The sequence below is a fragment of the Leopardus geoffroyi genome, chromosome A2 (genome assembly GCF_018350155.1).
Source record: "Leopardus geoffroyi isolate Oge1 chromosome A2, O.geoffroyi_Oge1_pat1.0, whole genome shotgun sequence".
NCBI lineage: Eukaryota > Metazoa > Chordata > Mammalia > Carnivora > Felidae > Leopardus > Leopardus geoffroyi.
In genome coordinates, this window is record NC_059331.1 from 102,236,989 (window position 1) to 102,263,825 (window position 26,837).

The 26,837-nt window shown below is 39.8% G+C and overlaps 2 long non-coding RNA genes across 2 annotated transcripts in view; one reads left to right on the forward strand and one right to left on the reverse strand.

Moving 5' to 3' along the window:
- LOC123606480 overlaps positions 1–4,141 on the reverse strand; it is a 26,742-nt gene extending 22,601 nt beyond the window's left edge. The window contains exons 1-2 of the long non-coding RNA XR_006716310.1: positions 3,665–4,141; positions 2,571–2,650 (exon numbers count right to left, since the gene is read on the reverse strand). This is a non-coding gene — a long non-coding RNA (uncharacterized LOC123606480). The remainder of the gene's footprint in view (positions 1–2,570; positions 2,651–3,664) is intronic.
- LOC123606478 overlaps positions 3,270–26,837 on the forward strand; it is an 85,692-nt gene continuing 62,124 nt past the window's right edge. Inside the window, exon 1 of the long non-coding RNA XR_006716306.1 lies at positions 3,270–3,714. This is a non-coding gene — a long non-coding RNA (uncharacterized LOC123606478). The remainder of the gene's footprint in view (positions 3,715–26,837) is intronic.

The following is a 26,837-nucleotide window of genomic DNA, read 5'->3' on the forward strand; positions in this document are numbered from 1 at the left end:
TGTTAATGGATGTAATATGCAGCTCATTTGAAAGAGAATGGCAATACATATTTTCATAAGTTCTACATTACTCAACTCATTGACCAGAAATGTGTTAATGATATAATACTGGTATTTTGAATGTCTGAGAGTTCCGTTGATGGCACCTTAGAGATAAAAAACCTACTTAACGTGCATGAAACTAGAATGAATGACTGCACTGAATATATTTAAATTATCTTTAATGTCCTGTTTTTAGCAGCACATTTTATTCAAACTCATTGACTATTATTCCTGGAACTTAAATAAATCAACTGTGCATTTTTGTTCATCTTGGCTCACACAATTTCATGTCATTTTGTTTGAATAGTGAGTTTAATTTTGTTTGCCAAATAAAAGAAAAACAAAATCATGGGGCTATAAAAAACACAATGCCAGAATCATGTGATTTAATAAGAACAAGCCAGGGGTAAATTCTTACTTGGTATTTTCTTCCTTCCAATCTCAGACACACACTTCATTGCTTTCCCCTTTGGCCTTTGCTCTTATCATGTATTGTTTCTTGTTTCAAGATTTACATTTGTAGTGGGAAAACCAATACTGATGGTTTCTATGTAGTGAGGAACTGCCAAGATATCTTTGCAGTATCTTTAGGTAACAGAAATCTATCCGATGTTTTCTCCCTGAGAAGGCAGTAGTCATGAGATGGAAGGAGGTAGGAATTTAAAAGAATTGCTTGTTGGAATATTTGAATGAGGGTGAGGATACAGAAGGAGTCTTGTTGGACAGAAAATGGATTTGTATAAATGGCAGACTACTTGTCAATCTATAGAGAAGCCAAGGATTAGCAACAAAAGATATTAACACTTAAACTTTATATTAATCAAAAAATAGAGAAACTAAGGAATCCTGGATACACCCATACATTGAAAAAATCATTTGTAAATTTCAGAATATGAACTGCCTTCCTAGGGACTATTATCTAAATATCATCTGCCTAAAAAGAACACATTTTAATTGGACCTCAATTGGCAAGTTCTTCCCCACTCCTTTTCCCTTTGTGAAGATGTTTCAACGGGCAGTATGGGAGAGTACAGTTTTAAAAGGGGAAACGGTGAGCAAACACTGTTACCTGAATCTTACCCCTGTGACACAGACAACTGTTTTCATATAATTCTTCCTAATTGTAGTTTACTAGTCTAAAGGGCATTACTGAGCTGGTTTCATTTATTTTTTCTATTTAATAAAAATACATGAAAGCACGAGAAAGGAAGTTTGAAGTTGCTAGAATGAGTTCTAATTTCTCCATAAATAGGTTGGAACTAACTGGAGCCTGTTTCAACAATTGTCAAGGTGAGATGCCATCTAATGTTGCAGAGATCCAAAACTATGAATTAGCCTAGAGCTAGATAGAGCACATTTGCTTAAACCAATGGTGACACCTGGTGGCTGGATATGCTAATGACTTTTTTAGATGCCTTCAAGTTTTCCCAGAGCTTGGTAAGGCTGGTTTTTTAAAATGGCTGCCTTTTCATTGAGATAATGGTCCAAGGGCCAAACGGAGGTCTTCTAGTTCAGATTTTGTCTCTCTAATTTATTTTTTATATTATGAGTTTTTTTTAAATTATGATTAAGGAGGTGAATAAACAACATATTTTTCAGTGAATGATAATTTGGTAATATTTTAAATGCAGTACTATAAACAGAGCTCTTGTGTCTTACCCGCCCCCCGGGCATGGAGGATTATGCGGCTGTCATACAATTGTCTCCATTAGTGCAGGCTGTTAAAAAGCAAACTGAAGCATATTAAAAATTTTAAGAGTTTATTTGTGCAAAAATCAATTTGAATCGTAAGATTTCAGCCAGGACAAACAGTAAGATTCCTGGCAGTATTGAACAACCCTGTGGATGCAAAAGGTGATCCCAAAGAGGGTACAAAAGATAATATCCTCTCAAGATCCAGAGTCTCTACAAAAGATAACCCAGGGGGGAAAAAACCCTCAGTTCCACTGAGATCTGGCAATAGTTAGTAGGACCCTAGAAGCAAGTGGAGTGCAACCCACATTTGTCAGCTGTATCTAGTTGCAAATGGGAGGCAACATGTCTGTTTGGCCATATTTTGGGGGGCCCCCAACCTGATGGCTGACAAACCAAGTTCTCATGACAGAAAATGAGGCAAATAAGGTAATCGCTGTTCTGAGGAAGGATTAACAACCAATGGGCACTTGAGAGCAAACTGACCAGTCACAATGCAAAGATTTTTTTTCCCTGCCAATCTGAATTTGTAAAAGAATGATATGATGGGTGCCTGGGTGGCTCCATTGGTTAAGCTTCAGACCTCAGCTCAAGTCACGATCTCCTGGTTCTTGGGTTTGAGCCCCACCGTTGGGCTCTGTGGTGGCAGCTCAGAGCCTGGAGCCTGCTTCACATTCTGTGTCTCCTCTCTCTCTGCCCCTCCCCTGCTGGCGCTCTGTCTCTCTCTCAAAAATAAACATTAATAAAGATAAAGAAGGACATGAAATTTTACCTTCCTTTCTCGATCAGGCACCACAAATAGACATCTGGGAGAGCTGACTGGTAAGAATACTTACACTTCTGCTGGCTTCTGCCAGTTTTCCAAGGATCCTGGCTGCAGGCTTTGGAGGGAGTGGGATGTCCTGGTCACCAGAACCTGTAGAGGAGGAAAAATTATTTTTCCTCTACCTTTTACAGTGAGTACCTGGCTGAGACACCTTTATCTCTATGGCACCTCAAGACTTATCTAGGTTTAAGGTTCTCCGCTGGCCACTGAATTTCAAGATAATGGTTGGTAAGGTTATCCTACTTCTTCAGCCTTAAAATTTTGTTCACCTGAGGCCTCATACTAGACTCAGTTCAGTTTAAGTTGGATCCAGCCTGACTTCAGACCTAATCCGGTTTCGAAGAGAGGCCCAGGCCGTGAATGCACCTGGTCCGGTTTCCAGGTGGGACCCAGGCCGTCCCCGGAGCCGGTCCGGTTTCCAGGTGGGACCCAGGCGTTCCCTGAACCCAGTCTGGTTCCCAGGTGGGACCAAGGTCGTCCCTGAACCCGGTCCGATTTCCAAGTGGGACCCAAGTCGTTCCTAGAGCTCATCCGGTTCCCAAGTGGGACCCAGGCTGTCCCTGAACCCGGTCTGGTTCCCAGGTGGGACCCAGGCCGTCCCCGGAGCCGGTCCGGTTTCCAAGTGGGACCCAGGCCGTCCCTGAACCCGGTCCGGTTTCCAAGTGGGACCCAGGCCATCCCCGGAGCCAGTCCGGTTTCCAAGTGGGACCCAGGCCGTCCCTGAACCCGGTCCGGTTTCCAAGTGGGACCCAGGCCGTTCCCGGAGCCGGTCCGGTTTCCAGGTGGGACCCAGGCCGTCCCCGGAGCCGGTCCGGTTTCCAAGTGGGACCCAGGCCGTCCCTGAACCCGGTCCGGTTTCCAAGTGGGACCCAGGCCGTTCCCGGAGCCGGTCCGGTTTCCAGGTTGGACCCAGGCGGTCCCTGAACCAGGTCCGGTTTCCAAGTGGGACCCAGGCCGTTCCTAGAGCTCACCCGGTTCCCAAGTGGGACCCCGGCCGTACCCGGAGCCGGTCCGGTTTCCAAGTTTGATGCAGACTGGCTTCAGCTGGTTCTTGGACCTCCAAGTCTGAAGGCTCCTGACAGAAGCTGTCCTAGAGGGACTTACCGTGTCCTCCAGAGACAGCAAGAACGCTGCGCCTTCAAGGAGCTCAACAGGTACCTGTGTCCTGGGGCTCCTGGGGCTGTTGGGAGTGTCCTTCAGGTCCCTCTTCTGATCTGGAGCTGGTAAAAGATAAACTGAGGCGCGTTACAAATTTTAATAGTTTATTTGAGCAAAAATGGATTCAAATCAGACAGCTTCCAATCTAGCCGATAGAAGGGAGCTCCAAGGAGCTGCACAAACTGAAAGATTTTTATACGTGGAGGGCACAGGAACCAGGAATTTATACCAAGCAGAAAGGCTTTGGCTCTGGCAGGATCGCTTTCCCCGTGCTGATCAGGTAATTCCTGATTGACTGGTTTAAGAATGCATTCCTGGGAGAGCCTAAAGTGTAAGTAAGTGAAGTTTTGGTTTGGTTCCTTCCGGACAGCTCTTAGTTTCTACACAGGAAAGAATGAGTGAGCAATGCTCAATATTCCTGCCTCCCCCCACCCCCTACCCCCCTCACCCCCACCATTTAATAGCCACAGTTTATGGTGTGTGGAATCTTGAAATTCCCCAGTGCAGAGTGACCACCACCTCCAGCTTTGTCCTTCTCCATGCTATCTGGTTTATTCTGAATTCCCTCCTTTCCAGTCTCGGTCTTAGTGGCCTGTTTTTTATTTCGTTTTGTTTTCATACATTTAACATTTACAGTGATCCTCTGTATTAATCTGTCTATTGCTGTTTTTTCGCCCATGATCTAAGATAAGAAACTTGAAACTCAGCACATTTGAAGAAATTTCCGTGAAGTGTGCATCTTCACAACATGTCCAAATGGTCTTAAGTCTGGAAGGGTGAGACCCTCCCTACCCATTTCCTCCTCTTCAGCTCCTTCTTAACTACTGTCTGTAGTTTTAGGATTGTTTGTGGACAAGAAAGTGGATCCAACAAGAGACAATGTGGAGAGCGTCTCTTTCCTCTATGCCCTTGTCCACTGTGGCTTATGAAACAGGAAGTAGAGTTATAGGCAGGTGTGTATTCAGTTTAGTTTCCCCCAGGAACACTGACAGCTGGTTCAAACAGAAATCTGAATTATTTATGAGACTGTAGCAAAATATTTACTTCAGGAACTCTTGCCATTTTAGGCCAGAATCATTTATAGTGTCTATTATTTAGAACTGCAGTTGGCTTTACTATCATTTATTCATTCATAAATTGAGTCAGTGAGCCTTTAATTCTGCAGATACTGTAGGAATGAACCAGATTAGGTTATATTCTTAAGCAATTTAGAAGTCACAGTTAATTTGAAAGACTTAACCATTGTACTTTTAAAATATTGCTTCCTCATTTGTGTTCCCCTACATAGTCTAGGAGAGGATGAATTCTGGAACACACAGCAGTGGCATAGAGGATGGCCTGTTACTCCTTCCCAAATTCTGGGGTATGCATGTGCCAGCACAGGTGCCTGTCACACAGTAGATGTTCTGTGTATAGTTATGTAATTGTTGTATAATTGTTAAACTGACTGCCTGAGTGAATATGATGATGCCATCGGCATGCTTGAAATCTTCTAAGGGCCTCATGTTGTGCAAACAATAAAGTCCCGTCTTTGACTCTGACCTTCAAGCCCTGCTTATCTTTCAACCCTCCCTCATGTAGCCCCATCTGCACTGGTGGATTTTTTTTTTTTTATTTACAAAATTTTTTTTCAATGTTTTATTTTTGAGAGAGAGAGAGACAGACCATGAGTGGGGTAGGGACAGAGAGAGAGGGAGACATAGAATCTGAAGCAGGCTGCAGGCTCTGAAGTCATGAACCATGAGATCATGACCTGAGTTGAAGTTGGACGCTTAACCGACTGAGCGACCCAGGTGCCTCTGCACTGGTGTTTTTAAAATCTCTCCTATATGAGAACTTTTGCACGTATTTTCCCTCTGTCTGGAATACTCTTTTCTCTGTCCTTCTTTGGGTCCCAGTTCAAATGTCTTGTTCTCAGAAAGGCCTTCACTGACTTCCCTATTTGACTTTTTTAAAGTTTATTTATTTTGAGAGAGAGAGAGAGCATGCATGAGCTAGTGGGGGAGGGACAGAGAGAGGGAGAGAGAGGATCCCAAGCAGGCTTCATGCTGTCAGCGCAGAGCCCTACGAGCCCGAAGTGGGGCTCAAACCGTGAGATCATGACCTGAACTGAAATCAAGAGTCAGCTGCTTAACCTAGACTGAGCCACCCAGGTGCCCCCGACCTCCCTATTTAAGTAGGTTCCTCTACTATTCTCCATGTCAGAACCTTGTTTGTTGCTGGTGTCACATTTACCTCAATTTTCAATAATTTAATATTTAATATAGTTTAAAAATCTTATTTGCTTTTTTTCCCCCAGACTGCTAGCTCAGGGCCTGCCTATTGTAGATACTACAGAGAGAGCAATACAGCGATAGGGCAATGCATAAGTAACCATGAAGTGAGAGTACTATGTGCCTTTTTCAAATGGTTGGAGTGAATATATGGGTAAAACCAATTTTTTTCTTTGCAGTATAGACCTCAGATTTTTCTCTAATCTTCTGGGGTTAAGTGTTCTGTAATCTTCTGAAGGGTTAACGAAATTTTTCTGAGTCTGTGGGTCACATATTTCTGGTTTCCTTTTTTTGTAGATAATCTCTCAGCTTTTATAGGCTTCACTTTGTAGAAGCAAACATACTGTTACTTTGTTGTGGCAACCTGGAAGGACTAAGACACCGTGTTCTCATGTGCTGCACTGACATCTCCAGCCCCATCATCTCTGGCCTAGACTATTCCTGCCCTCCTACATTTGCTCCTTCACATTGCAGCCAGAGTGAACTTTATAAATAAATCAGTTCTGTAGTCTGTCCTAGTTACTATCCTGGCCATGTTATGTACAGGCATGTGTGATGATATGTTCTGAAATCTCTCTGGGTCTCAGTTTCCTCAGTTTACTATCCAAAAAATAAGGATAGTAAAGCATCTATCTTATAGGCTTGTTACAAATTTTTTTAAATGTTTATTTTTGAGAGAGAGAGAGAGAGACAGGATGTGAGTGGGGGAGGGCAGAGAGAGAGGGAGAGCCAGAATCCGAAGGAGGCTCCAGGATCTTAGCTGTTAGCACAGAACCTGAAGCAGGGCTTGAACTCACAGACTGTGATATCATGACCTGAGCCAAAGTTGGACACATAACTGACTGCGCCACCCAGGCACCCCTTGGCTTGTTTAAATGATTAAGTGAGGGGCGCCTGGGTGGCGCAATCTGTTAGGGGTCCAACTCTTGATCTCCGCTCAGGTCATGATCTTGCCATTCGTGAGTTCAAGCCCCACATCAGGCTCTGTGCTGATGATGTGGAGCCTACTTGGGGTTCTCTCTTTTTCTCTGACCCTCCCCCGCTTGCACTCTGTCTCTCAAAATAAATAAATAAACTTAAAAAAATAAATGATTAAATGAGTGCATATTTGTGAAACACAGTAGTCTAAGTACATAGCACTATATCTGAAGTTTTAAGATATAAGAAAACTCCCACTGCTTCTCATTACACTTAAGTAAAATCCAGACTCTTTACCATGAATCTCTAAGGCTCTACATTATCTTGTTTCCTGCCTCCCTCTTCACACTGGCTGCTTATGACTTCTCCTTGCTCACTCTTCAGCCACATGGACCTTTCTTCTGCCTTCTGGTTTTAAAACCTGCTTTTACCGTAGCCTGGAATATTTTTCCTCCAGATCTGTGTTTACTTCTGTCCTTGCCAATTGAGATCTCTGTTAAAACATGGCCTCTTCTAAGAAACCTTTCCTGACGACCTTATCCTTCACACACCCCTAATTGTACTCTAGTCCTGTGTCGCTGTTGTTTTTTCCTTAACAGTTGCCATAATTATGTTGTAAATTGGTTTATTTACCTGTTTACTTCCTGTCCCCCAAACTCCTAAGATATCTCCATGATATCAAGCACTTTGTCTGTCTGGTTTACCTTTGTTTTCCCAGCATATAGAACAGTGCCTGGCACCTAGTAGGTGCTTCACCAATATTTGTCAGATAAATTGCCAAACAGTCTCATAAATGCACTTCTCCATATGGTAGAATTATTGCCATTTCATTATTCTTGGCTAATGCACGAAATCTATGGAATAAACTAATCTTCTTAAATTAACTATAAGCACTTAGCTGGGATTAAGCAAATTCTAAACTTACATGATTATAGTACAAGGAATTGCTTTGACCTCTCATAGTTGCATGTTTAAGGGATTTTTTTTTTTGTATTTTCAATGCCCTGAGTTAATTAAATAGGTCTGTAGTGTAATTTTTTTCAGTTGATACCACTTTTATTAAACCATTATGTAAAAATGGTATCTCTGGTCTTCCCTGATAGATGCGATTTAAGTTCCTTGGGATAGTTGAAGAAGATAAAGAAGAAAGGAAATAAGACTGGGGTGTTCTCTCAAGACTTAGAGCCTAACACACTTTGAGGAATGTAACTTCTGATTCATGTCACATTTTATCAGTTTGGTAAGAATGGGGAATAGTGATAGCCCACTGCAGCATTGCATACAAAATTATAGAGGAATATGGAGGAGGGAGACATTCATTCTGACTGCATGGGTCTTTGGACATAATAGTGGTGAGATTAATTAGAATAAATGAGATAATCATGAGTCTTCCACCTCAAATTCTATAGTGTGGCACTGAGCAATATTAGCATCATGTATGTACTTTAAGGGCTTTCTACAGCAAACTCTGTATTTTTGGAAAAAATTCAATGCCTATAAATAATCATAATCTTTTAGAGTTTTGCTTTGGTTCTAGTTTCTTATTTCTATAGCTACACTTTGTGTTTTTTTAAATGTATTTATTTATTTATTTATTTATTTATTTATTCATGTATGTATTTATTTATTTAAAGAAAGAGTGTGGGCAGGGGAGGGGCAGAGAGAGAGAATGCCAGGTAGGCTCCATGCTGTCAGCTCAGACCCCGACATGGGACTCAATCCCACGAACTGCGAGATCATCACTTGATCCAAAATCAAGAGTCAGCCACGTAAACGACTGAGCCCCCCAGGTGGAATGAAACTCATCACTTGGTGGAAAATGAAAGGTAGAAATCTGATGGTTTGTTTTTAGGTAGTGTTACAATGTTCCTGCTTCAAACCCATTTCCTCAGATTGGTGTCATCATATTATCTTGCCATCAGAATGGCTGCATCAAAGCAGCTTTATCAATAGATCATACCCTCAAAATAAAGAGCAGGCACATTACCTCAATACAAGAGTAGTTGTTATACCATCTGCCCTTGCAAATATGCCTCCATGACATTCATGCCAATTAAATCAAGTGCATTAGAAGTCAGCAATGACTTAATTCCATGTCTGGCACATTAACAGCTGTGTGTTTATACATCAATTATAAGAATAGGAGTACTAAACTATAGAAGTAATCTAGGTGGCACTTTCTAAACAACGTAGATCAATTTAAAGTGGATTCACTGTAGCAAGTTATGTATAGTGGAATAGTAACATCAGACCTGTAATTAATGTCCACAAAAGGAGCGGTACATGACAAGAGTAAAATATCTAGATTGAATTATTAAAATTCTTCAGATGAATCAATTCAGTTAACATTTATTTGAGTGCCTACTGTGTATTAGGCGTTGGGGGTAGAGCAGTGAACAAAACAGACAACAAATTTCCCCACCTTTATGGAGCTCTCCTTTCTGCTAGAGGCTCAGTTAAAACACTGAGAGTTAAATTTGTCGTGTGTTAGAAAGTGATAAGTTCTAGGAAGAAACATAATGCAGGAAAGGAGATTTCACTTCTGTCAGCAAATTCTGACGGTTTTATTTGTAAAATATGTTCAGAATCCAAGCACTTTTGCCACTTCCACCTGCTCAGGCCAACCCACTAAGATTACATCAAGGGCAGAATAATGCAGTAGCCTCCAGATTGATCACTCTGTTTTAACGTGGCCCTTCGCAGTTTATTGTTAATACAGCTTCCAGAATCATCCTGCTAAAAAGAAAACTTAGATAATTTATGTCCTCTAAACTCTCCAATGGTCACCCAAAGTAAATAGTCAAGTCTTTATAATGCTATCAAATCCCTGAATTATCTGGCCTTTGCTTTCTCTTTAGGTTCATCTCTTCTTAATCTTTCCTCTTCTCCAGCCCTCCTGGACTACATGCTGTTCCTTGAATACTGCATCTCCTGCTTTAGGGCCTGTGTTGTTGCTGTCTCTCTGCCTAGAAATCATTGTATTTATTCTTTTTCTTTGGACATCATGATTCTCAAGTCACCTCTGGTCCTTACAGGAAACAGTCCATTCAAATTGGGTAATTTGAAGAGAGTTTTGCAGATGTATGAGCAGGGTGTGGGAAAAGCACTGAGTGCAGTGCCATCGAGAACCAGGGGTGAGGTGAGGGGACTGAGTTATCAGGACATAGACATGGTGAGGCTATGTGAACAGGGCTGCCAAGGCCTTTGGTGGGAAGATGCAGCTAGCCTGGGGGGACCCCTCAGGGAGGGAGGTGGAGGAATAACTACCCTGACCTCACTGCTCGGCATTGGAACCCACTGGAAGCCAGTGGATAAGGCAGCCTTGTTAGCTTTCTGGCAACACAGTAAACAACAATATCCTTTTTCATCTCTCATACTAGGAAAGATGAAAAGATCAACAATATATAGTTTGTCAAACAAAACAAAGCAAAACAGAACTTCTTCTGCAAAGAAGATTATAGGGGCTTCTCTGTGTGCGTTTGTGCTTGCACCCTCCACTCTCTCCACCTGTTGTGATTTTTTATGGATGGGCCACATGGTGATTAAAGATGCGTTTAGCATTTGGTAGTTTTGGATCAGCCTATTTAATTCAGACATTCTTTATCCTCTATTGTCCTCCCCTCTCAACAAGCCTATTAGGTGCCAAGAACTATGTTAGAAGTTGTTGGGAAGACAGGCTTGTTTTGGAAGAACTTACGATGTAGTTAGGGACATAGGACAAACCCATGATAGTGAGCAAATCAAGATGATAGATGGTTATGCATGTGGTAGGATGGAGTTCCAAAGATGGCTGTCGTTGAGGACTTGGTGCAGTGGGGAGTTTCTTTGGAGGGGACAGTGTAGGGGAGCTGTACTGTGAAGTTCCATGGGGGAGAAAGGAAAGCCTTCTAGGTGACCAGACTAAGCACAAATGTGATATTTGGAGTCCAGATATCTGGGGCACTGGCCAGAACAAATATTACCCAGTAAGCAAGATGGAACCAGAGATGATCTCAAATCTCATTAGGGGAAAATGTTATAGAGCAGGTCACTGGGGAATGAGGTAGGTTTACTTTTTCATTTGTTGCCCTAACAAATCTGGAAGAAACATCATGGAAGAAATAAGAAAAATTCCTAATGTTGACTTTCTTGATTAACATAGAATCTTTAAAGGCGACCAAGTGAATCTAATAATTTTTGTTAGTTTTTCTAACTGCTGAAATGCAAAAAAGATGTGGACTTAGAATCGAAATAATGAGATTGGTAGGTTTACATAAATTAATATGGTTATAGGAATTTAATTGATTCAAACACCTTCCTGAGACTGAATAGTTAATTAACTGATAGCTAAAATAAAAATAGAAATTCATAGTATCACTGCACTCAGGGATATGGAAACAATTGTGATGTATTACAAGGGTGGGATTTTTAAATAAGTCTTTACAGGGGTGCCTGGGTGGCTCAGTCAGTTAAGCGTCCGACTTCAGCTTAGGTCATGATCTCATACTTCATGAGTTCAAGCCCCTCATCAGGCTCTGTGCTGACAGCTCAGAGCCTGGAGCCTTGGGTTCTATGTCTCCCTCTCTCTCTCTGCCCCTCCCCTGCTCATGCTCTGTCTCTGTCTCAAAAAGAAGTAAAAACATTACAAAAAAAATTAAATAAGTCTTTACAAATAATTGTAAACAATTGCTTTGTAAACAATTGACCATTGACCAAATGCATCAATATCGTATGTTATTCATGTAAAGTAAGTTCTCTACTTTTTTGTATTTTGTGTTCTCAGGGTTTCTTTCTATAAAGAAATTTCAGTGCCCTTACTTTGTGCTTTCTTAAATTTCTTTTTGGCTGAATTCAAAATGCTTCTTTTTTTTCCATCTGTGCCATTAGTTGATTTATCAAGTCTACCAGCCTGTGTTTCGAAGAAAGAATGAAGTTTACAAACTGGGGGTTAACCCCATCACAATCTCCAATAAATGCAGAGGGTGGAAAGAAAAGAACCTTTGTTTAGAGCCTTCTATCTACCAAGTCCTTTTATATGTGTAAACTTACTGCTGTTTTTTATATGTGTGATCTTAACTGCTATTCATAGCAACCTAGATGGAGAGTTAATATATCATCTCCATTTTAAAATGTGAGGAAACTGAGGCTCATAGAGGACAATTGACTAATGTCAGACAGTTTTGAACTGATAGATCTGGGGTCTGGACCAGGGACCATCCAGTTCTTTATCCCAAATCTCACTATCTTTATTTTAATATAATCTAACTTTGCTGAATTAATTCTTAGAAGCTCACAACACTTTTTTTTTTAAATGTTTCTTTATTTTGAGAGAGAGGGAGAGCAGGGGAGGGGCAGAGAGAGAGAGAGAGAGAAAACGGCAAGCAGGCTCTGCACTGTCAGTGCAGCTCCAACATGCGGCTCCATCTCCAAAACTGTGATATCATGACCTGAGCCGAAATCAAGAGTTGGCTGCTTAACTGACAGAGGTACCCAGGTACTTCATACAACACTTTTTATTAGAATGTCACAAATACTTCATAGACAGTGATGCCTCTTATCTCAAGGAATACTAAAGCCATGCAAAACTATGGAACTACATATATTTCCTACTCTCAGACTCAGAAAGGAATTAGGGGTAATGCCTAGGTTTTCTGAAATCATCTAGAAAGTGAGAAGGAAATGACAGAATACAATAAGGGGAAATTCACCTTCTTCCATTCTTTTTCTCAATTTCTTTTTCCTTTGAGAGCCTCAATTTTTTTTTTGGTTATGATTAATAAGCTTATCAGCTTCTGTGTATGTTACAAATTTTTGATATGGGAAGTGTGAAGCAGGCAAAGGAGAGTTTCAACTTTCCTTGGGAAGAGATTTATTCTGGTCAGCCAGTGAATCAAGTCTCTAAATCTTTTCATGTTTGAGTACTGAGTGCCTGGTCTGAGCTGACCATAGTGCAGAGGTTCTGGAAGATACTAGGGAAGATAAAGATATGGCCCCTGCCCTCAAGTTGTTTCATGCTAGGTAAGGCTTAAGACAATGCACATGAACATCCTCAAGTTTTTTGTATGTGTTTGGAAACATGGTATTAAAAAAACAAAAAGAAACAATGTCAAGTGTTACTAGAGAAGAAAGGGAAATAAATGGGATGGTATAGGATGGTGAGGTTTTTTCTCTGTTTTTCTTTTTGCTCTTTATAACTTTTTAAAAAATAGTGAAATATATCAAGTAAACCATAGGTAAAGCATAAGCATGTAGCTTAATGAATTACTATGAAACAATATTCACGTGAAAACTACCCAGATCAAAAAATATGTACAACATACCTCTTTCTTATCAAAGCCCTTTTCCTGCTCCAGAGGAGATCCTTACTGTGATCTTTGTAGTTAGCATCTCCTTGCTTAATTTTACTTTATAGTGTTATCTATGAAGAATGCATTACCAAATACTGTGAAGGCTTATTTACTTCTTTTAACCCACTTTTGAGCTTTATATAAATGAAATCGTACAGTAAGTACTCTTATGTGTATGTTTTCTTTCAACAGTATGTTTCTGAGATTCAACTATGATGATGTGTACCATGGTTCATTAATTTTCATTGCTGTATAATATTCCACAATCTTTTGTGCTGTTGATGGGCACTTTAAAAGATTTTGGAGTTATTATGAATAATGATGTTATAGAACATTCTTGTATGTGTATTTGAGCCCAGAGTGCACATTTTTGTTGTGTATGTATCTAGGGGTTTATCTCTAGGTCATAGGATATTTGTATTATCAACTTTATTAACAGTGCTGTTATTTTCCAGTTGTACTAATTGATACTGTCATCAGCAATGTTTGGCAGTTTTCATTCATCAGCATCCTTATAAACACTTGACATTAAATTAAAAAAAAATTTAGCCATTCCATTGTCAAGTTAGTCGTATCATATTGTGGATTCAATTTACATTTCCAAGGTTACATAATGAGGTAGGGGTGTTTTCCAATATTTAGTTTTATTCATTTGGATTTTCTCTTTTTGTACAGTGCTCTTTTAAGGCTTTTGTGCATTTTTAAGCAGGTTGTCTTTTTCTTATTGATTTATAAAAGGTTTTTTTATATAACATGAATCTTATATTTGTTGATTATAGTTGCTACAATTAGTGTTTTCCCTCATCCCATGGCTTGCCTTTCACTTACTTAAGGCATCTTTAGATGAACAGAGTTCGTAATTGAATACAATAGGATTTACTAAGATTTTTGGTTCTCTTTTTTCTTTTTATTTAAATTCTTTTGTTATTTCTGTCCTTTGTATAATAATTTTCTATCCACAATCATAAGGATATTCTGCTATATTATTTTCTAAAAGCATTATTATTTTGCCTTTTACACTTAGGTCTGTAACAGATTTGAAATCAATTTTTGTGTGGTGTGAGATGGGGTCCAATTTTGTTTTTTTCCATATGTTGAATTGTCCAAACACTATTTAGGGAAAACATGGTCCCATTCTCACTGCTCTGAAGTGGTACTTTTGTCATAAAGTGTTTATTTATGTATGAGGGTCTGTTTCTATTCTCTCTGTTCTATGTTGATTTGGGTATTCTTCCGTCAATGTAACGATCCCTTCATTACCTTAGCTTTATGTCAAGTGTTGATATCCAGCAGAACAAATCTTCCCACACCTTGTTCTTTCCTTTTTGGAATGTCTAGAATATAGGTTATTCTTAGACTTTAGCTTTTCCATTTAAATCTTAGAATCAGCCTGTCAGAACACATACACACACAGACACAGACACAGGCACACACACACATACACAGAAACTGTTGGTATTTTGATTGAGGTTGTGTTGAGCCTATAGATCATTTTGAAAATTAAATCTATACAACATTGATCCTTCTAAGCTATGAACATAGTAGATAATCTCTATTTCTTTAGGTCTTTCATTTTGTTCAGCAAAGTTTCATAGTTTCTTCCATAGAGATTTGCATATCTCTAGTTAGTTTTATTCCTTAGGTACTTGATATTTTTTGTTGCTTTTTCAATAATATTAGAATTTTTTTGTAATGTTTTATTTTATTTTTGAGAGAGAGAGAGACTGAGTACAAGTGGGGGAAGGGCAGAGAGAGAGGGAGACACAGGATCTGAAATAGGCTCCAGGCTCTGAGCTGTCAGCACAGAGCCCCATGCGGGGCTCGAACCCACAAACTGTGAGATTATGACCTGAGCCGAAGTCGGATACTTAACCAACTGAGCCACCCAGGTGCCCCTACTTTTTCAATGATATTTAAAAAATTGTTTTAAATAAATATTTTTAGCAAACTATGACATCTAAACAGAAAAGTGCCCCAAACACAAGTAATGCAACTGAATGATCACAAAAATATACCCTGGTTACCATTACTTGGATCAAGAAACAGAACATTACCCATACCCCAAAAGCCATCCACATGCCCTTCCCAGTTAGATCTTCTCTCTTCCACAAAGTTATCTGCTAATCTGATTTCTCACACCGTAGGTTAGTTTTGCACATTTTTGAATTTTACGTAAATAGAAGTATACAGTGTACATACTTTTTTGCTTGGCTTTGCCTCAACAATATATTTGTGATATTCATCCATGTTCTTGCATGTAGCAATAGTTTCTCTTCGCTTGTAGTTCAGACTTACCCTACCTAATAACGGTTCAGCTAACAACTCTTCATTACAAAATAGGCTCATGAAAATTTATTCCACTTTTTTTGAATAACTCCGTTTTATTCAGCATAATGACTTTTTCAACCCCTGGCATACTAAATGAATATGCTCTGGGGAGTGGAGTGTTGTTTTAACATTATAATTTCAGGCAGATACATTCACCCAAATTTTCAAACAATTGTTCATACTCAAAAAATGTCACGTGGAACAAATTCTAATTGTGTGCTGTATCTGCATGAACGCAAAATGTGTTATTTTTTTGGCACACCATGACTACTCACTCATACTGCTGTGTGAATGTTGTATTTCTACTTGCTTTCAAGAGATCTCATGTTTAGCTTTTATTTTCTTCTGTGTTTTATTGTGCTATTATTTTGTTTATGGGTGCAGTTTGAGTGTAAAATCCCATCCTCCCCCCTACAATTTAAAAAGTTGTTATAAAAATGGTACAGAAAGAAGAAAAAATGAATTGTATTCATTCAATAAACTTTATATCACATTACATTTTACATGCAGACAATTTACTTTTAAATTATTGGTCATTGGGGCACCTGGATGGTTCAGTGAATTGAGCATCTCTTAATTTTGGCTCAGGTCATGATCCCAGGGTCATGAGATTGAGCCCTGTGTTGGGCTCTGTGTTGACAGAGCAGAGCCCTCTTGGGATTCTCCCTCTCCCTCCCTCTCTCTGCCACTCTCCTGCTTGTGCTGGCTCTCTCTCAAAACAAGTAAACATTAAAAAAAATTGAAAATATTGGCTATTACCTTTATAAATATGTTTTCTTTATTCATTTGATATATTTTCTATCTATAAATATTATTTGAATCTTTATGGTTGGAATAAAATGCATCAGTTTTTTAAAATTACAACTAATAAAAATATTTTTCTTTGAATGTTTTTGATTTAGTAGCTATGATAGTGTATTTATAATAATAAATGTGTATTTGGTCTTCTTCCATTGTTCTCGGCCTATAGCTCCTAAAACCCTTGGAATTTCCTAAGTAATGGAAGCCATAAAGGTGTCTTTTGTTATGTTAATGAGGTGACTTTGGGACCTCTTCTAAGGATGGGCTGCTTGCCAGGAGAACCACCCAGGTGATTGGAGCCTTGGAACTTTCAGTTCATCCCTCTGACCTCTGGGAAGCAGGGAGGGGTTGATTTGATGGCCAATAGCCAATTATTTAGTTGATCATGACTCTGTAATGAAGCCTCCATAAAAATCCCAAAGGACAGGGTGTGGAGAGCTTTAAGGCTGGTGAATATGTGGAGATGGGGGGAGAGAGGCTTGTCTGGAGAAGGCATGGACAACTCAGTACTCTTTCCCCATACCTTGTTCTGTGCATCTCTCTCATCTGGAATTCAGGATAGAATTCCATCCTGAATTTTATCCTTTTATAGCAAACTGGTAATCTGGTAAGTAAAAAGCTTCTTCTCTGAGTTCTGTGAGCCACTCTAGCACATTAATGGAACCCAAAGAGCAGGTGGTTGGAACCTCCAATCTATACCCAGTGTGGTGCAGAAGCATTGTGGTAACCTGGACGTACAACTGGTGTCTGAAGGTGATGTGTGTGTGTGTGTGTGTATGTGTATGTGTGTGTAGTCTTGTAGGACTGACCCTTAAACCTGTGGGATCTGATGCGATCTCCAGGTAGGTAGTGTCGCAATTGAGTTCAATTGTAGAACACCCAGCTGGTGTCTGAGAATGGCAAAACTCCCTTCCACACTTTGGAATTGGTGATCAGAGTCAATAGTGGCAGTGTTTTCTTTCTTTTTTTTTTTTTTCAACGTTTATTTATTTTTGGGACAGAGAGAGACAGAGCATGAACGGGGGAGGGGCAGAGAGAGAGGGAGACACAGAATCGGAAACAGGCTCCAGGCTCTGAGCCATCAGCCCAGAGCCTGACGCGGGGCTCGAACTCACGGACCGCGAGATCGTGACCTGGCTGATGTCGGACGCTTAACCGACTGCGCCACCCAGGCGCCCCTAGTGGCAGTGTTTTCAAGAAGGAATTAGAGGATTCAGCAAAGGATAGAGATATACTTTATTGTATGATTATACCACAAGTTATTTACCCATTCTATTGTTGATAAGTATTTTTGACTGTTTTTCTATTTCTGGTATTTAAGAACAATGCTTCTAGAAATATCCTATAAAAGATGTTTGGTGTACATATACTGATGTTTCTGTTGGGTACAAACTTAGGAGTCATTTTTCTCGGTCACATGTATATGTGCAACTTTAATAGATAATGCCAAAGAGTTTTCAAAACTGCTTGTGCCAAATTGCATTACTACAACCAGTGTATGAGAATTACGGTTGCTCCAATCTTTGCAAACACTAGTTACCATCAGTCTTTTAAATTTTATCCATTTCTGTAGAGTCATGATACTCCATTGTTGTTTTAACTTGCACTTCCCTGATTATTAAAAAGTTGAGCACCTTTTCATATGTCTATTGGCCGTTTGGTATTCTGTTTTGTGATGTATTTGAGTCTTTTGCCATTTGTCTGGCATATATATTGACTTGTAGGCATTTCTTATGCATTCTAGATACTGGCCCTTTGTCTGTTATGATGTTGCAAGTATGTGCTCTTATCACATGACCTGTCTTTTCACTCTATTAGTGCATCTTTTGATAAACAGAAATGGTTAATTTTATTGAATTCCAGTGTATCAATCTTCACTTTATGTCTAGTGTTTTTTGTGTTGTTAAATAAATCTTTGCCTACTTCAAGGTCACAAAGTTGTTTTCTGTGTTGTCTTTGGGATGCTTGATTGTCTCACCTTTCATGGTTAGATCTACAATCCACCTGGAATTGATTTTTTTGTATGATGTGAAGTAAGGGTCAAGTTTCATTGTTTTCCATATGGATATCCAATTGACTCAGCATCATTTTTTGAAAATATAACCCTTTCCCACTGCTCTACTGTGGCAGATTTGTCATAAATCAAGTGACCATATATGCATTTTTTTTTCTGGGCTCTTTACACCTCCATAGATCTATTTATTATTTTATCAGTAGCACACTGGCTTAATTTCAATAACTTTATAATAAGCCTTGATAATTGGTAGAGTGAATCCTCCAACTTTGTCTTCTTTATGCTTGTCTTGGTTGTTCTTTGTTGCATTTTATAAAAACTTGAGTGTCAGGTTGTCAGCTCTCTCTCTCTCTCTCTCTCTCTCTCTCTCACACACACACACACACACACACACACACACACACACACACACACAGAGTTGGACTTTTGATTGAGATTGCACTGAAAATATAGTTTAATTTGAAGAGAATTAATATGGTACATCCTTTCATTTATTTGAACGTTTAATTTCTTTCAATGGTATATTATCATTTTTTATAAAAATTTTGTATACGTTTTATTAGATTTATTTCTAAATATTTGACCTGTAGATGCTGTTATACATGATATTGTTTCAAAAACTTCATTTTCCAGTTGTTTGATGCTGGCATAAGGAAATATAACTGATTTTGGTTTGATAGCCAGTGACCTTGCTAAATTCACTTTTTAATTCTAAGAAATTATTTGTAGATTCTTTTGAATTCTCTACATTCTCAGTCATATTGTCTGTGAATAATGACAGCTTTATTTCTTTGAAATTTCCCTTATTCCAAGGGTGTAGGTTTTTTACGGCTTAGAGCAGAGGGTGGTTTAACAACTTCCCTGACCTTGATGGGGCTTGAACTCTACTTTTGTCTCTCTAACCCCTCTGTGGGGGCTGCTGTTCATTGTGCAGCTCAGCCTCTCAGCTACTCCTTCCAGTTAAAATGTTAACAGGCAGGAGCAGCCCACTTTCTCTGGGTTCTCTCCCTTTTGGCCTGGTTATTCCTCATGCTCTTGTTAGCTCTTTGATGCTTTTAAGAATCTGTTTTAAAAACATTTCATCCAGCATTTCCCAATTTGTCTTCAGGGGAAATATTGGTATTGATTACCATGTCTGCTATTATTAAAAGCAATGGTTCATTAGGTGTCTTTCTGAGCTAGCCTTGGGAAAGAAAGGGTGCTGAGCCTGAAAACTAAATTATGATGTTTGTTTAGGAGGAGACGGGTGAGTCATGGGTGCAGGGGGCTGACAGAGCCAGGTCAGAATGACCTGCTGGCTTTGGCTGTGCTCTGAGATTGCAGTGATCATGGACAAAGACAAAATTGTAGAACTCTGTGTACTGGGGAATGGACGGGTGTAAGGACTACTCCCAGGTGCACATGGAGTTCTTTCCTATCTGTGCCAAACACAGTGATTGGTGTTTACCCAGAGCTGCTGCTTTCTCAAGCATCCATTTTTATTTTCAATTCTTGGGACTATAATGGCATGTGGGAATCAGTTCAAGGAAGTAAATTGAGTTCTAAATTGATTAGTTCAGACAAGTAGGTGTGGTCATGGCAGAGGAAGCCTTTTACATGTTCAGGCACCAGAGATGCCATTTTTTGAGTAGGTTTATTTGTTGTAAAGCATTTTCGAAGTCAAATCCACAAATATTGGCATATAGAAATATATCTGTTCTGTAGAAATTTACTTGAAATGGTATTTATTACACTGAATCTGAACTATAGTAATTCTAGGCTGGATTTTCCCTGTATAATATGTATTCCAGTGAGACTCCATCTGAAAACTGATATAAATCCTTGAGGTGAGGAGTCTGTCCTAGAAGAGGGCTGCACCTGGGTTGTACACTGTTACTGAGCTTTCCTGAAATGTTGTTTCTCCCTTTGCCATATACTTTTTGCCTGCTGGAATAATATACTATTTCATTAGGACACATTACCTCTTAGAAAAAATTCCATACACACACACACAAAAGATAAAATCTATCCTTCACTGGTTATAGAGCTGAAGGATCAGCAATCAATTTAAATTTTCACATAAAAATGGCTTAAGGCCTCTGGGAGTCTCTGGTTCCAAAATTCATCCAGCTTTAGTTGATTCAGGGACACTGGAATGCCAGGAGTCAGCTTTTTCTATTTCTTTGTTCTTTAAGAGTCTGGGACCTTGTATGTTCTTCATTAGCTGTTATGAAAACATAGTTGTTTACTACATAAGCATTTCCCATAAGGTGGTGTTTTGCAATGTTATTTGAGGCAGAATTTTAAGAAAAATGTTTTTAATAAAACTTACCTATTCTAAAGTGAGAAACAGTCTGGCTTGGGTTACACTAATCCCACAGACAAAAATATCTGGATGAACTGCCACAGCTAATATTTTTAAAGTGAGATCCAAGCTGGGGCACCTGGATGGTTCAGTTGGTTAAGCGTCGGACTTTGCCCCAGGTCATAATCTCACAGTTTGTGAGTTTGGGCTGCATTGGGCTCTGTGCTGACATCTCAGAGCCTGGAGCCTGCTTCAGATTCTGTGTCTCCCTTTTTCTCTGCCCCTCCCCTACTCTCGCTCTGTCTCTCTCTCTCAAAAATAAGTAAACATTAAAAAAAAGTGAGGTCCAATTTGAAGTCTGTCCATCCTTTTAGGACTCTTGACTAGAACCTACCCTTTGTACCTAAATATTGGAAAGGAATCATTAATCAATAGTTATCAATGCAATAAAAAATAGTACATCCAGGGGCGCCTGGGTGGCGCAGTCGGTTAAGCGTCCGACTTCAGCCAGGTCACGATCTCGCGGTCCGTGAGTTCCAGCCCCGTGTGGGGCTCTGGGCTGATGGCTCAGAGCCTGGAGCCTGTTTCCGATTCTGTGTCTCCCTCTCTCTCTGCCCCTCCCCCGTTCATGCTCTGTCTCTCTCTGTCCCAAAAATAAATAAACGTTGAAAAAAAAAAAATTAAAAAAAAAATAGTACATCCAGAATACAGAAAAAATCCTTTCAGATCATAAGAGCAATTTTAATTAAACTGTCAGGTATAAGTTGCAGGTATACTGTAGCAGCAACAATTTAAAAAGCCACAAAGCACCCAGACACTTAACTTGTAAAAGTATCCCGTTCCATTCCCCCACAAAAATTACTGAAATGGACAAAACCCTGAATGAGGTTGATCTTGTGCACAGCACTGTTGACTGAGAGAGACCCCTCTGTTTTATGTGGTGGTGAATACACATAAATAACACTGGAGCACAGAAGAAAACAGAATGCACTTATATTTCTAATTGGTTTCGAAGTGTTTAACATGTTGTGGGCTTGAAAAACAATGATTGTGCAGCCACATTTTATGCTCTTGGCTTGATATTTCAGTATAAGTTGAAAAATCCTGGGTGTTTGTTTTGTTTGCTATTACTACTTGCAGAGAGTATTCCCAAATACGGGTTTTTGGCAAAGAAAACTGGACTGATGTTATCAGAAGGGAGAGAGACAAGATTGTCACATTAAAGTGACTTAAGTGGCAATCAAAACAATAAAAAGCACTGGCATAGAACCTTGAAAATCAAACTTTAGAGAAATGTGAATAAGGCACAAAGTAGTGGTGAAAAATCCTAAATTACAGTTTTTTTGGAATAACACTATGTGCAATGTCAAAATACGACAAACATTACTGCTGTCCTACTTTGAGATACCTTGAGGCAGTATATTGAGATAGCATTCGTTTTAATTGAAACCAAGTTTTTAAGGTTTATATCCCCTGTAATGTATGGAGACATACTTCTTCAACACATGATTAAATTAGCTCCATTTGAAAGGAAAGAAAAGGGAGGAAGACAAGGATTAGATATTCAGGTACTAAGTAAGGAAAATAGGGAAACAACAGCTCCAAGACCCATATAAGTACCGATAGTTTTCAGGATTATAAACCATTACTTCAGACACTTAGACAACTAACTAGTATTTCCATTACTTCACACTGCCATCCAACTGTTTCTTGTCTAGGCCTGGGCAAAGTGAAATTTGGGCACCCAAATTCTTCCATCACCATGAAATTCCCACTTGCGTGAAGGATGCCTTATTACGTAAGATTAGAACAGGGGTGAGGAGGCTGGAGGGACTGTTCTCTGACAGTTCCTGGGGATAGATGACCAAGGCATAGTTTTTCAAAATTTCCATCTTGCGGAGGGTCGGGGGGAGCCAAATAATATTAGCAATAATTGTAAACACATGATACTGGTCACTCACTACAAAAGAGATTTGTACAAAATTGAGACGTGAGATAGAGAAGGAGTAGGATAGAGGGTAGGGCCAGGGAAGGAATAGGGAGAGCCCAGAAAGTGCTGCCCTTGAGTTAAATACCTAAGGATGAGTGGGAGTTCAGCAGGCGAACAGGTAAGAGAAGATGCTCTGAGAGGAAAGTACATCATGGACCTGGGAGTGTTTAATGGATCTGAGCCACACGTAAAGCACCAAGTGTGCTACCAAGTGGTGAGAGGACTGGAGAGAATGCAGACTGAGGATGACAGGCTCAGGATTCGCCTGTTGTCCTGTTAGTCCAGAAGGGCACATGGAAACTTTCTGAATAGGAGCATAACATGTTTCCATTTGCTCTTCAAGAAGACCATTCAGTCTGCTTTGTTGTCAGCTGATTGGAGGAAGCAAGACTAGAGGAAGGAATGCTGATTTGGGAGGCGATTGCCAGAAACCAGGATTTAGACCAGACCGAGTTTTGGTATAAAAAAGTATGAAGATAACTCTGAGATTGTATACGGGAGTTGTGGCAGTTTGGTTCACTAGGACAGGGAACATAGGTTTGGGGAGGAAGGTAACTGAGTTTTGGACTTGCTGTATTTGTGGTAAATGACAGTGTAGAGGACAGGTAGGGGATGGCACGCCTTGACATTGACCTCAAAGGCAGAGGAATATTCATACACGTAGGCCTACAGAGTACCTCTCTGGGAGGCATTCATCTCCTGTATTCAAGCCCTTTCCACTCTGTGGCCAGTACCAACCCTAGTACTGCATTGAATGTGGATTTTAAAAGAAAAATGTCCCGGGGCGCCTGGGTGGCGCAGTCGGTTAAGCGTCCGACTTCAGCCAGGTCACGATCTTGCGGTCCGTGAGTTCGAGCCCCGCGTCAGGCTCTGGGCTGATGGCTCAGAGCCTGGAGCCTGTTTCCGATTCTGTGTCTCCCTCTCTCTCTGCCCCTCCCCCGTTCATGCTCTGTCTCTCTCTGTCTCAAAAATAAATAAACGTTGAAAAAAAAAATTTAAAAGAAAAATGTCCCTTGGAAGTTTAATGGGCTGCCAGTCACTCTTAACCTCATGGCAAATAATAATTAGCAATTAACTAAGCTGATCTTAGATTTGGAGGAAACGGGAGGAACTAGTTTGGGGATGTGGGGGAAATTGCAGTTAATGGGATAATGGCCACTGGGCATCTGGGGGTGCCTGATGCCACCCAAATTAGGAGGTTAGGGTGAAGAAGTGCCACCTTCCAGGAGAAGCAAGTCCCGATAGAGAGGTGGGAGAGCCCAGTTATAACACTTTGGAATTTTTCCCTACAGCGTCCTGTTTGTGCTACTGCTAACAGTCTCCATCAACTGGAGGACAGTTGAAGAAACCTGACATATACATCCTAAGTGCTTTTAATTTAGTTTTTTTGTTGTTTATTCATTTTTGAGAGAAAGAGAAAAAGAGAGAGATCAAGCACATGAGCAGGGGAGGGAGGAGAGAGAGAGAGGGAGACACAGAATCCAAAGCAGGCTCCAGGCTCTGAGCTGTCAGCAGAGAGCCTGATGCAGGGCTCGAACTCACAGACTGTGAGATCATGACCTTGGCTGAAGTTGGACACTTAACCAACTGAGGCACCCAGGCGCACCCTAATTTAAAGTAGATATCATCATATCTGTGAGCCCACTTTACGGATGAAAAACCTGAGACTTAGAAAGTTGAATAGTTGATAAATGGCAGAGCCAGATCTCTGCCTACAAAGTCCATAATCTCTTTATACTCTATCCTATTGGATCCTGAGAGAAAGAGGAAAGAATATAAGATGAGCATGGTGTTAAAGGGAAAGAATGGGTAACATTATACTAATGTGTTGGATGGATGTAGGTCCTCAGAGAAGATGTTCCCATGACTTCTTGTTGCAGTGCCTGTATTTAGGCCTTTCCCCAGATCTTTAGATCTCTAAGCAGGGCCCTGAAGATTGCCTTTGAAATAAGCCAGATCTGAAAATCATTATTTTACTTTGTCAATACATCAGTTAGTCACTGGTTACAAAAGCTTTCCATCCAGTGGCTTTGCTTCCTAAATTATCTAACATGGTGGGAACATATTGACAACACTCTGTTTTGAGCATATGTAGATGAGAGTTTTATAATTTTAAATGTGCTTAAATTTCATGATCTCATTTCGTTTTTAAATCAATCCTATGAGATAACTTTGTTTTCGTGGTGTCAGAGCTGAGGAAATGGAAGATCTGAGAGGTTAAGTGATTTACTCGGATTTGCACAGCTAGTAAGAGTTGATGCCATTACTAGAAAATGAGAGACTTTTGGCTTATTAGCAATATTCTTTCCACAGTGCTACACAAATGTGAATGTGTGTGTATAGATTTATACAGAAAGAGAGAGAAGGAGGGGGAAAGGGGAGGATATATAATAGAGAAGAGGAATGCAAAGTAGGATTCAATAAAAATCTAGGGAACAGGGAACTGACCATTTCTTTGCTTCACATGCATCATTTATGTCTTTCAGATATCCATCCTTCTGTTTTGTCTTTTTTCAAAGATCCCTAGGCTCTTGAGAGATTTCAGTGAAGTGTCCCTTGATGTAGCCCCACAGGCTGTCACTGAAGGGTCTTGAGGTTGAGAAGTTAATGCCCAGAAGCCCACTGCAGTGCAGTCAAGCACAGTGCCAGAGTTACAGTGTCCTTGCTGGTAGTGAGCTGAGCTTGCTTGCTCCATTGTCTAAAACAGACCCAGGGTGTGGAGCTATTTGATGCAAATGACAGTGGCTTTAAATGGCATACCTTTAAGGGTGACTCTGGGCTGGGGATCCACTTTGGCACAAGCATCACTGATTAGATTTTGAGTTTTCCCTTTGAGGGCTACCGCTGTTCAGCACAGGATGCAGGCAGGCCTCAATACCCCTTGGATCACAATTCCTTCCACTCATCAGCTTTTGTGGGTAACAGTCAAAGTGTCTCAGTTTTCAAAGTGCAAGGCTGAATCATTACTGAGTAATGGAGGCACCAGACCTGTCCAAGGCTCTCCTATGGCACTTCTGCACTTCTCAGGAAATATTTGTGTCTGCTGCTTGACCATTATTGAGGAAAGATTAAGTGGTTGTTGTTCTGTCTTTGGAGAGGAGCAAAGATGGCACCCCAGCATACCTAGAAAGCTCATTTATACCTTTATTTTTTTGGTTGTTTGCCTGCCATTGCTGTTGAAGGCAAACTAATTAGTTCCATCCAGAAATATCCATCTAAATATGTACTAGCCAAGTCAAAATACCTTCAGAATACAGCTTTCATAGTACAGAGAGAACACGGATCTTAATGTCTCTTTCCCCTTGAATACCATAATTTAAAAACAAAAGCTTTCAGTCACATATACAAAGCAAATTTTTCACAAAGTCTGTCAAAGTATTAAATGCATAAGTAATAGCAAAATAGCTAAAACTCTGCACTTGCAGCAGAGTCAGGGTCATTACTTTTGATGAATATTCTCCTTTTTAAGAGACAATGATAATATAAGTAAGTAGTCCAAAGAGGATATTTAAAATATATTCATATATTGCCTTTTGTTAAGATCTTTAACCCTGGAAAATCATGTCCGTAATCATAGCTCATTATCTTAATTAGATCTGTCCTACATTATCTCACACTTTATTCTCATTACTTCATAGGTGATCAGCCTTTTGAAAAGAATGTGAGCAGAATTTTCTGATTTTTATTGTTGATAGTGTCTGTCTTCTCTTTCAAACTCTATTTAGATCTTTGGGGTGTTATAATGGTGATGCTATATTTAATTAAAAATTACATTAGAAAGATATTAATATTCATTCTGATGAATGAACATGGGATGAACTCAAGAATTAAAATCTCTATAATGGCTAATGAGGTGAACTATGCTGTGCTGCCCTTAAAAACAGAGATGAATCATCTAAATGACTGAAAACATGGTTTTTCTTCCTATTGTCATGCTTTGTGTACAAGCAACAGACCTCTTCAGTAACAAGTTACTTCAACATGTGCTTGTCTTTGAAAGTGTAGATGCCACCTCATTTTCTTGACCTACCGCCCTACCCTTAAGCTCCAACACCTTAAAGGGGATCAAGATTACATTGCCAGAAAGCTATCTCTTTCCTCTTCCTCTATCCCTCACATTCAAGTTGGAAGCAAAAGAATTGGCTGTGTTTCTTTTTTTAAAGTTTTTTTTAATGTTTATTTATT